This window comes from Nerophis lumbriciformis, linkage group LG35 (genome assembly GCF_033978685.3).
Source record: "Nerophis lumbriciformis linkage group LG35, RoL_Nlum_v2.1, whole genome shotgun sequence".
Classification (NCBI taxonomy): domain Eukaryota; kingdom Metazoa; phylum Chordata; class Actinopteri; order Syngnathiformes; family Syngnathidae; genus Nerophis; species Nerophis lumbriciformis.
The window spans coordinates 19,000,001-19,010,480 of record NC_084582.2 but is presented as its reverse complement, the minus strand read 5'-3'; positions in this window follow the sequence as shown (position 1 = coordinate 19,010,480).

The following is a 10,480-nucleotide window of genomic DNA, read 5'->3' as shown; positions in this document are numbered from 1 at the left end:
AAGATTTCTGCATCCAACCTACATGCGGGTGCGCGCCCCTGGAAGCGCGTACACGTGCATACACATGCGTAGTGAACACACACGCGCTCGCAAGTGCACAAGTGGCATGGGTGTGACGTCAGAGGTGGGGAAGCTGATGAAGTACAACTGGATGCAATTATATGGATGTGCCTTTGTGCTTTATTATTACTGTTAGCATTGCACTTTTTTTCAAATTAAAATTAAAATACTCGCTTCTAAACACAGAAAATAGTTTAAATGTCAAAGGAGAACCAGAAGAGTCGACACTAACATCACATGTGTACCTGAAACGCTCACCTTTGATTCAATGAACATGAAATGTCGCCACCTAGCGTCCAATCGGCGTAGAATGTTGGTATGTATCCGATTCCAATACTTTCTACTTGAAACAAATCATTTTGTCAAGTTGCTTTCGGTAAATGATTATGATAAAACAGAGGACACATATTTTAAGCAAAAATTAAAAAAAAATGTTTCCCTACATACAGTACAAAATAATAGTATATAAGAATAATTAATTAAGAATTGTAATTTTCCTGAGGGAACTCTCCTGAAGGAATCAATAAAGTACTATGTATCTATCTAATACAATAGTTCCCTTTTGTTTTAATTACAATAACTATAATCATTATGTTATTATAATATTATAATATCATATATTATAATAATATTATAATTATTATTATAACGTTTAAAAATTCAGTCACTAGTCCAAAATAAACCAATTTAACATAGAAATAAATGCAATAAACATCATAGGCTGCCTTCCCTGACAGACCAGGGAGTGGAGGGGCAAAGTGTGCCTGACTGAGCACAATCCAGTAATTTGCCAAACGTAAAACTTCTTCCGCTTATCCGAGGTCGGGTCGCGGGGGCAGCAGCCTAAGCAGGGAAGCCCAGACTTCCCTCTCCCCAGCCACTTCGTCCAGCTCTTCCCGGGGGACCCCGATGCATTCCCAGGCCAGCCGGGCGACATAGTCTGGGTCTTCCCCGTGGCCTCCTACCAGACGGACGTGCCCTAAACACCTCCCTAGGGAGGCGTTCGGGTGGCATCCTGACCAGATGCCCAAACCACCTCATCTGGCTCCTCTCGATGTGGAGGAGCAGCTGCTTTACTTTGAGCTCCCCTCGGATGACAGAGCTTCTCACCCTATCTCTAAGGGAGAGCCATGTCACCCGGCGGAGGAAACTCATTTCGGCCGCTTGTACCCGTGATCTTGTCCTTTCGGTCATAACCCAAAACTCATGACCATAGGTGAGGATGGGAACGTATAGATCGACCGGTAAATTGAGAGCTTTGCCTTCCGGCTCAGCTCCTTCTTCCCCACAACGGATCGATACGGCTTGGATTTTTACTGAAAATGTTTTAACACACATTAACCGTCATTGAACTTGAATTATTACAAGATTTCATAAATTGAACAAACAATTATTTATTCTCTTCGTTTTATTTAACTCACCACTCCAAAACACTCACAAAATCAAATAAAAAAATAAATAAGCAAAAAGTAAGACAATAATATAATATACAAACTGTAAATAAGTTAATAAATAGGACATAACAGATGATGTCAGTGTTTGATGCTCCCTGGTGGCCACAAAGGTGAGTACATCCATCACATTTCAACACTCAGATTTATTTGATCTCCTCAAAGGACAAGACTGTAGAAATGAAGCATGTCATCCAAGATATACACTGACTATTCTTGAAGATTCCAATTCTTTACTCTTGTCATTTGAGGAAACATAGTGTAATAACGTGTTGCTGTACTATTTGGGGTGCACTTTTGAGAAATACAAAATCTAACGATATACTGTATATGTTAATAATGAAATAATGTTTTATGTTCCATATTGGCATAAAAATGAGATATCGGATCATATCAGTATCAGGTTTTTTTCTATCGAGAATAAGCTAACCTTTTTATTTACAGTAACATGGCTATTGTATGCATGCATGATTCCAGGGTTACACGTACAAACATTTAACTAACCCTTATATAAACATGTATTCTTGGTATAAAAATAAGCTAAGCTTTATACAAATATTCAACACTTTTTTATAAACATTTTATTAACATCCAACTAACCTTTGCATAAACATTGATAGGGCTACAGTTATTGATTATTTTAGTAAATAAATAATCTATCCATTACTTTTGTTGAATAATTGAAAAAACTGTGTTTCTGCTTGTTATAATCTTTACTGCGTTCGTTACGTCTCGACTACTGTAACGTATTATTTTCGGGTCTCCCTTTGTCTAGCATTAAAAGATTACAGTTGGTACAAAATGCGGCTGCTAGACTTTTGACAAGAACAAGAAAGTTTGATCATATTACGCCTATACTGGCTCACCTGCACTGACTTCCTGTGCACTTAAGATGTGACTTTAAGGTTTTACTACTTACGTATAAAATACTACACGGTCTAGCTCCAGCCTATCTTGTCGATTGTATTGTACCATATGTCCCGGCAAGAAATCTGCGTTCAAAGAACTCCGGCTTATTAGTGATTCCCAGAGCCCAAAAAAAGTCTGCGGGCTATAGAGCGTTTTCTATTCGGGCTCCAGTACTCTGGAATGCCCTCCCGGTAACAGTTAGAGATGCTACCTCAGTAGAAGCATTTAAGTCCCATCTTAAAACTCATTTGTATACTCTAGCCCAGGGATCCTCAACAGGCGGACCGCGGTCCATGTCCGGACCCAGCGACGTGTCCGTCCGGACCCAGCACGAATTATAGTAAAAAAAAAAATTATTTTTTTTTAATTATTTTTTTTATTATTATAATTATAATTATTATAAAAAAATATAATAATTGTATTCATCTGTGAGTTATCGCTAGCGCAAGTCAACGTTCTTTGTTGTTTTAGTCAAATATCTCCACGTTTCGTTTACCGGTACACTTCTCGCTCTCTCTCTGTCTCTCTCTCAGAGAGAGAGAGAGACGGAGTGAGAGTGAGAGAACGCCACTCTGATTGGCTGATTCCGGGGTATGGGTTGTCATCTCTATCACAACGACTTGCTGATAGGCTGTTACCACCTGGGTCATACACATGTGCAGTGCACAGTGCATGGAACCTTTCGCTGCATGCACACAGTTGTCTCGTATCGCTACTTCGCTAACTGTTCACTCGTCAGTCACCGAATGTCAATCAAATCACAATGGCATGCTCCAAGTTGGCTCAGGCTGGTAAAAGAAAGGTGGACAGGGAAAACCGACGTTTCAAGGAAGAATGGACAGAGCAATATGTTTCATCCTACCTACTGCAAGTACCAGACCAATGTGTCTAATATGCAACAGTACTGTTGCTCTGGTGAAAAGTGAAAATCTGAAACGTCACTATCTGAAAGAGCACCGCGAATTTGAAGAGACATTTCCTCATGATTCAGAGCTAAGAAAAAAAGAAATCACGAGGCTGAAAAAGTCATATGAAACATCAAGCAAGATTTTTGTTAAATCTATGACACAACAACAAATAGCAACAGAGCAGTAACGTGCGGTGAGGTTGATGGCTGGTGAGGCACTGACTTCATCACAGTCAGATTTACAAACATATGAACCCTAAAAAGTATCTTATTCACCATTTGATTGGCAGCAGTTAACGGGTTATGTTTAAAAGCTCATACCAGCATTCTTCCCTGCTTGGCACTCAGCATCAAGGGTTGGAATTGGGGGTTAAATCACCAAAAATGATTCCCGGGCGCAGCGCCACTGCTGCCCACTGCTCCCCTCACCTCCCAGGGGGTGATCAAGGGATGGGTCAAATGCAGAGGACACATTTTTTCAAAGTTCTTATTTATTTTTGTTTCAAAGAAAACATTTCATGTATTTTATTGGATATTTATTTTATTTTTGTTAATTTTAAGAAAATGTTAAACTACCTACCTCCTGCTACTATATAAGCTTGACCGATAATAAACGGACCCAGCCTGTTTAAAAAAAAAAATTTGTGGACCTTCAAGATTTGTACTTGAGGACCCCTGCTCTAGCCTTTAAATAGACCCCCCTTTTAGACCAGTTGATCTGCCGTTTCTTTTCTTTTCTCCTCTGCTCCCCTCTCTCTTGTGGAGGGGGGGACACAGGTCCGGTGGCCATGGATGAAGTGCTGGCTGTCCAGAGTCGGGACCCGGGGTGGACCGCTCGCCTGCGCATCGGTTGGGAACATCTCTGCGCTGCTGACCCGTCTCCGCTCGGGATGGTTTCCTGCTGGCCCCACTATGGACTGGACTCTTACTATTACGGTATGTTGGATCCACTATGGACTGGACTCTCACAATATTTTGTCAGACCCACTCGACATCCATTGCATTCGGTCTCCCCTAGAGGGGGTGGGGGGGTTACCCACATATGCGGTCCTCTCCAAGGTTTCTCATAGTCATTCACATCAAAGTCCCACTGGGGTGAGTTTTTCCTTGCCCTTATGTGGGCTCTGTACCGAGGATGTCGTTGTGGCTTGTGCAGCCCTTTGACTTGAGACACTTGTGATTTAGGGCTATATAAATAAACATTGATTGATTGACTCCTTTAACTAAACAAAAACAATGTCAACATCAAAATTGCACCTTCAATGTGTTTGTATTAATAAAAATCAATTAATTAAAAAAAATATATATCTCTGCTGTAATTACATCACAACACTGACACACCATAGCTCTAATGTGTGCCCTATTTAAACAATATTTATAGTTCCAGGCACTCCATGCGGTCCGGATTTGAGTAATTTGTACACTCACTAAAAGATTAATCAAAGCAACTAAATATAAATAAAAACTTTTTCCTAATCAAATTAATCGATTTAATTGATTATTTGTTGCACCCCTAATCATATAGCTTACCTTTATGTAAACATTAAACCGACTTTTATACAAACTTAAGCTAACCTTTATATAAACATCTAAAGGGGATCTGAGCCAAGATGTCCTTGTGGCTTGTGCAGCCCTTTGAGACACTCGTGATTTAGGGCTATATAAATAAACATTGATTTTTTTGAATGTGAGTGTGAATATTGTCTGTCTATCTGTGTTGGCCCTGTGATGAGGTGGCGACTTGTCCAGGGTATACCCCTCCTTCCGCCCGAATGCAGCTGAGATAGGCTCCAGCACCCCCCGCGACCCCAAAAGGGACAAGCGGTAGAAAATGGATGGATGGATGGATGGATGATTGATTGATTGATCTAGCTATCCTTTCTTTATGCAAACATCTAGCTAACCTTAACCTACCTATCCTTTTTTTAAACATCTAGTTTACCTTTATATGTATCATCCCTGTCACACTTCAAATAACTACAAAAATGTTGTTCATGTTAATGAGCCAGTCATAGATTTGGTTTGTTCATGAATATCAAAACCTTTTTAATCTTTTGATAAAATTTGATACTAACATTTAACGATGTAGAATAAATAATAACACTATTAAACTAATAATAAACACAAGAAAACTTAGTTTTAATCATGATTTTAATTTTTAACTCACTCCCACAAAGTTACTTCTCTTTCCTACAGCGTCCATTGTAATCAGTTATGCAAACGAGGCAACAATGTCATCTAGAAACTTTTATGACAGTCAATAGCTACTTTTCTTACCGAGGACTTGGCAACACTGGAAGATCAAGAGAGATCAGAAGAGATTGAGGACAATGAGGAAGGCGATGTAGAAGAGATACAAATTGAGAACACAGATGCAGAGGATGAGACAGAAGAGCCAGCAAAGAAAACAGCGAAGATGATTTTCTAATTCCTGGTTAATTAAGACTAGCGTTAGGAGGACACAGTGCAGGGAGAGCTGCTGGAGGTAAGGACATCAGTGGTAAGTATAAATCGACGTTAAAACAGGCCAAATCGGTGTTAAAAAAAATACCTTTTTTTTCGAATGCATCATGCCGTTTACAAACATTAGCTAACCTTAATCTAAACCTCTAATTAGCCTTTATATAAACATATAACTAACATTTATATACAAATTCAACTAACATTTAGACCATTTTTAAGCCGGACATGTAGCTATCCTTTATATAAACATTAAACTAACATTTAGACCAACTTTAAGCTAGCCTTTATATACACATCTAACTAACATTAATGTAAACATTAAACTAACCTTTATACAAACTTTAGGCTAGCCTTTAAATAAACATCTAGCTAACCTTCATATAAACATCTTGGTAACGTTTATATAAACATTGAACTAACCTTTATACAAACTTTAAGCTAGCCTCTATATAAACATTTAGCTAACTTTTGTTGGTTGGTTGAAGTTTATTTCGAACATGTTTGCAGTTTCAACTTGATACATCACATATTATTACTTTTGCTTTACAACACGTCCGAAAAGGAGTAGGAAGGAGCAAAGCTTATTATATAAACTTTAGGCTATCCTTTATACAAACATCGAGCTTAATCTTTATATAAACTTTGGACTAGCCTTTATATAAACATCTAGCTAACGTTTATACAAACATTGAACTAACCTTAATACAAACTTTAAGCTAGCCTTTATATAAACATCTAGGTAAACTTTATATACAAAACCCAAAACCAGTGAAGTTGGCACGTTGTGTAAATCGTAAATAAAAACAGAATACAATGATTTGCAAATCCTTTTTGATTTATATTAAATTGAATAGACGGCAAAGACAAGATATTTAATGTTCGAACTGAGAAACATGTTTTTTTTGCAAATAATCATTAACTTAGATTGTGTTACATGGCCTTTCCTTTTAACAACACTCAGTAAACATTTGGGAACTGAGCAGAGCAATTTTTGAAGCTTTTCAGGTGGAATTTGTTCCCATTCTTGCTTGATGTACAGCTTAAGTTGTATTTTAGGCTTCATAATGCGCCATACATTTTCAATGGGAGACAAGTGTGGACTACAGGCAGGCCAGTCTAGTACCCGCACTCTTACTACGAAGCCACGCTGTTACAACACGTGCAGAATGTGGCTTGGCATTGTCTTGCTGAAATAAGCAGGGGCGTCCATGAAAACGACGTTGCTTGGATGGCAACATATGTTGCTCCAAAACCTGTATGTACCATTCAGCATTAATGGTGCCTTCACAGATGTGTAAGTTTCCCATGTCTTGGGCACTAATACACCCCCACACCATCACAGATGCTGGCTTTGGAACTTTGCGGCTATAACAATCCGGATGGTTCTTTTCCTCTTTAGTCCAGAGGACATGACGTCCACAGTTTCTAAAAACAATTTGAAATGTGGACTCGTCAGACCAAAGAACACTTTTCCACTTTGCATCAGTCCATCGTAGATGAGCTCGGGCCCAGGGAAGCCGGCGGCGTTTCTGGGTGTTGTTGATAAATGGCTTTCGCGTTGCATAGTAGAGTTTTAACTTGCAATTGTGAGTGTGAATGTTGTCTGTCTATCTGTGTTGGCCCTGCGATGAGGTGGCGACTTGTCTCGGGTGTACCCCACCTACCGCCCGAATGCAGCTGAGATAGGTTCCAGCACCCCCCGCGACCTCAAAAGGGACAAGTGGTAGAAAATGGATGGATGAATGGATGATTATTTGCAAAATATATATATATATATATATATATATATATATATATATATATGTTTCTCAATTCAAACATTAAATATATTGATTTTGCAGTGTATTCAATTGAATATACGTTGAAAAGGATTTGCAAATCATTGTATTCTGTTTTTATTTACGATTTACACAACGTGCCAACTTCACTGGTTTTGGGTTTTGTAAACACCTAGCTAACGTTTATATAAAAATCCAGCTAAGATGTATTAAACATCTAGCTAATGTTTAGATAAACATATACCTAATATTTAAATAAACATCTACTGTAGCTAACATTATATAAACATCTAGCTAACATTTATAGAAACATCTAGCTAATATGTATACAAACATTAAACTAACATTTATACAAACTTTATGCTAGCTTTTATAAAAAAAAAAATTAAAAACACCTCGATAATGTTTATATAAACATCCAGCTAACATTTATATACATATCTAGCTGTTATAATCATCTGACGGATTGAATATAGATACTATGCAATTAATTTAGTTAGTAAAGTCAAGTGTAGAAAAAAAACAGCAGTACAAAGTATATTTTTTCAATCAAAAAAGTATCTACGGAAACACACACATACACCGTCACACACACATACACACACGCACGCACGCACAAACAGGTATCTTTCTGTGTGTTTTGTGTAGCAAACAGAGAGCTTTGCATGGATTTGCACAGCCCAAAGTGACAGAAGCTGTAAGCAAACCAACAAAACTTACTGTCAGCACTTTTAAATGTCCACTTTACACACACATTAAATAATGGCTGCTCGAGAAAGGAGACCGGCAACACCTCAAGTGCACAAAGTGCAGTAGGTGAAGTGAGTAGACTATCTGCACTGTGAGCACTTTGGAACAGCCGAGTCACTATTTAGTGAGGTTATGTAAGCTATATATATATATATATATATATATTTATTTATTTATTTTTTTATTTTTTTTTTTTTGATGTACAGTATAGATATATATATATTCGCCAATGTCAAAAATGGGAAAAACATCACAAATTGGGCAAATGCCAAACAGCTTATTTGGAGGAATTATGAAGGAAGATTGTCTTAAAAATATATTTACCATGCCTTCATGGTTTGAGTTCAAATGTATACATTACTTAAACATTACCAGGACAGTTCAAAAAAGCATCTAGGATGCCAACAGGCAGAGTATTAGCAGAAACTCAAATAGTTCTCCTCTATTCCATGGGGGAAAGTGTTCCCAAATGTGAACAATCAAACAGGAATGTTACACTGTAAATATATTTAGGTGCACATTATAATACTTCCTATAGAACTGACCAGTCGTTTTTTTTGTTCATATGTGTCGTGTTGAATAGTTAAAATACCATTTTTTTAAAAGTAAGATATCCTAAGGTTGGTGGCAGTGAAAAAAGCTCTCCAGCCAGAAGGAGCAACTAGGGAAGTAGATACTAAACATGTCACTAACTACACTAGATGCACCTTAGCTGGAGGAGTTTTGGTCAGGTCAAATTGGTGAAATATTGTCCAATCCATCTGAAAAAAAAAATGTAAATAATAAATCAGAACAGCAGATTGTAGCAAATAAAGAGGAGTAATATGCACATAAAGATAATTATTTGAATCATTGCATACACGAGTCAAGTGCTTGATTTGCTGGATGTAAAAAAAACATTTTATGTATTTTGGAACCAACTTTTTAATGTTACTACTTTCATGCAAAGATGGGAAAAAATAAGTACAGTTACCGGTATATTAATTTGGTCATCCCTTGACACATTGCGCTTCAAATATTGCGGCTTCACTACATCACAAATAATTTTACAAATGTTTTTTTCCAGCATATTCTACATATTTGTGGCCTAAATTAGGTCTTAAATTACATCTTATGTATATCTTATATGTGTTACAGCAGTGGTCCCCAACCTTTTTGTAGCTGCGGACCAGTCAACGCTTGAAAATTGTATTATTATTTTTTTGTCATAAAGAAATACAATCATGTGTGCTTACAGACTGTATCCCTGCAGATTGTATTGACCTATATTGATATATAATGTATATATTGTGTTTTTATGTTGATTCAATAAAAAAATGTTTAATTTTTTTTCTTTTTTTTGTGCGGCCCGGTACCATTCGGTGGTTGGGGACCACTGTGTTACAGCACAGTATATGTTTTGTTTTCTTTTTATGTTGTGCTATGGAAGTACGGTGGCTGACAAGGACAAGCGCGCACAAACGTCCAAAACACAGAGAAGGGTCTAGCTCAGGGGTGTCAAACTCATTTTAGATCGGGGGCCACATGAAGAAAAATCAACTCCCAAGTGGCCGAACTGGTAAAATCACGGCACGATAACTTAAAAATGAAGACAACTTCAGATTGTTTTCTTTGTTTAAAAATAAAACAAGCTCATTCTGAAAATGTACAAATAATAATATTACTTGGGGGTTTTACATGTTGCGGTTAATAGTATTCTGGTTGTTATATTTTCTGAATAAATGATGTGATAATGTTCATCAGTCAACTCATTGGTGTTAAGGTTCAATCTATCAATATAAAAAAATAATATCAAAATCAAATTACAGGATGTTATTTATGTAGTTTGCTCATTTTTCTCGACTGGTGCACTAACATGTGTTTTTTTTTTTTACATATGTAGCATCATCTACAAAGATACAAAGAATTGCTTTTGCGACATCTAGTGGACACATTTAGAACAGCAGTTCTTTTCATTCCAAAAATTTCGGCTCATTTTTATACTTAGTAAACTCATCCCGCGGGCCAGATAAAACCTGTTCGCGGACCTGATCCGGCCCGTGGGCCGTACGCTTGACACCCCTGGTCTAGCTGCAGCCGCAGACACTGTAAGCCATGCCCACTCTAAGTCACGCCCACAGGGGCGATGACCACAGAAGTGAACAGTGCCTTAAAGGCGTGGC